The sequence below is a fragment of the Moschus berezovskii genome, chromosome 18, assembly GCF_049115385.1.
Source record: "Moschus berezovskii isolate FMDL1 chromosome 18, NW_MosBer_1.0, whole genome shotgun sequence".
In the NCBI taxonomy this organism is placed as follows: Eukaryota; Metazoa; Chordata; class Mammalia; order Artiodactyla; family Moschidae; genus Moschus; species Moschus berezovskii.
In genome coordinates, this window is record NC_142477.1 from 52,594,030 (window position 1) to 52,596,204 (window position 2,175).

At 42.4% G+C, this 2,175-nt stretch overlaps 1 pseudogene; it reads left to right on the forward strand.

Moving 5' to 3' along the window:
* Positions 1–1,400: 1,400 nt before the first annotated feature.
* On the forward strand, positions 1,401–1,939 carry LOC129553051 (replication protein A 14 kDa subunit pseudogene; annotated as a pseudogene).
* Positions 1,940–2,175: the final 236 nt, after the last annotated feature.

Below are 2,175 nucleotides of genomic sequence, written 5' to 3' on the forward strand. Positions count from 1 at the left end.
AAAAATGTCGTTTTCTTTCTGTGACTGGGTCAGTCTAATTCTGAGGTCTAGTGAAGCTCACTGTGGCCACATAGCTAAGCCATCTCTGCTATTCCACTTCTACCTACGATAACGTTAATATTTTGATCTCTGCTTAACTTTTGCATGGCAAAAATTGGTTCTGGGAAGGAAAAAAAAGGAGTTTTTTTAAAAAAATAATTATACCCTGTGATAGCCTCCAAAATCATAACATCAGGTTTTCACACCCTCCCACGTAATTCCAACGTGTCAGATGTGATGATATGTTGCATCCAACATTAGTTTATAAAAGACTCTCTCTCTCCTAGATCACTGACTTTGTCGGTAGCCAGCTGTCATGTGGTGAGTAGTCCCAGGGAGAGGCCCATGTGACAAATAGCCACATGAGTGAGCCTGGAAGCAGGACCTTCAGCCCCACTGAAACCTTCAGAAGACCATATAGCCCTGGCTGACAATTTGACTGCAGCCTCATGAGAGACCCTGGGCCAGAATAATGCAGCTAAGCTGCTTCTGGATTCCTGGTCTTCAGAAATTTTGTAGAATAACATGTGCTGCTTTCAGCTGTTAAGTTTTGTGAGTAATTTGTTTTACTGTAATAGATAACTACATAGATTTTAGTACCTGAAAGTGAAATGCTACTGTAACAAACACCTAAAATTTAGGTGTGGCTTAGAATCTGGGCCTTGGACAGGAGCTGAAAGGAGTTTAAAGAATGTATTGGTGAAAGCCTAAAGAGCCTTGATTGCAGCCATGAAATTAAAAGACGCTTACTCCTTGGAAGGAAAGTTATGACCAACCTTGATAATATATTAAAAAGCAGAGACATTACTTTGCTAACCAAGGTCCGTCTAGTCAAGGCTATGGTTTTTCCCGTGGTCATGTATGGATGTGAGAGTTGGACTGTGAAGAAAGCTGATCGCCCAAGAATCGATGCTTTTGAACTGTGGTGTTGGAGAAGACTCTTGAGAGTCCCTTATACTGCAAGGAGATCCAACAAGTCCATTCTAGAGGAGATCAATCCTGGGTGTTCATTGGAAGGACTGATGCTGAAGCTGAAACTGCAATACTTTGGCCACCTCATGCGACGAGTTGACTCACTGGAAAAGACTCTGATGCTGGGAAAGGTTGGGGGCGGGAGGAGAAGGGGACGACAGAGAATGAGATGGCTGGATGGCATCACCGACTCTGTGCACATGAGTTTGAGTGTACTCCGGGAGTTGGTGATGGACAGGGAAGCCTGGCGTGCTGTAATTCATGGAGTCGAGGAGAGTTGGACACGACTGAGCGACTGAACTGAACTGAACTGAAAGAGCCTTGAACAGACTGCTAGCAGAATTTTGAGCAGGCTCCTCCTTGGGGTCGAAAAGAAAGGGAGGGGCTGCCTGCCTTGCGTTGCAATCATGGTGGACGTGATGGAGTCTCCCAAGGCGCACATCAACGTCAGCATGCTAGCTCAGTTCATCGACCAGCTGGTCTGCTTCGTAGGGAGGCTGGAGAAGATTCATCCCACTGGGAAAATGTTCATTCTTTCAGATGGTGAAGGAAAAATGGAACTATTGAGTTGATGGAGCCTCTTGATGAAGAAATCTCTGGAATCGTGGAAGTAGTTGGAAGAGTAACGGCCAAGGCAACCATCGTTTGTGCATCTTATGTCCAGTTTAAAGAAGATAATTACCCTTTTGATCTTGGACTTTACAATGAGGCTGTGAAGATTACCCATGAGTTCCCTCAGTTTTTTCCTTTGGGAGTTGTGCAGTATGGTTGAACTATTTTGATGATTGCCCATGAGCTACACTGAAGACTATTAAAGGAGGCCCCTGATATTTGAAGGAGCAATGCCTGTGATTTTTAATATTTAATTTGTTCTCTTCTTAATTTCATTTACCTAACTTTATTAGATATTCCAGTGTGCCATTTTTGACAGAACTGGCTTATTGACAGTTCTCACTTAAGTTCTCATAAAGAATAATTTCTCTGGCATATGGTCAGATTAAATGCAAGGAAAAAAAAGAACAGTTGGTTGAACTTAGTTTTTTGCTTTATTAATAAAAGCTTATGTGCTAAGAAAAAAAAAAAAAGAAAAGAAAGGGAGGAAAAGCTTGCTGAATTCTGGAGGACAGTGATTCCTATTATGTAGTGGCAGAAAATTTAGCAACT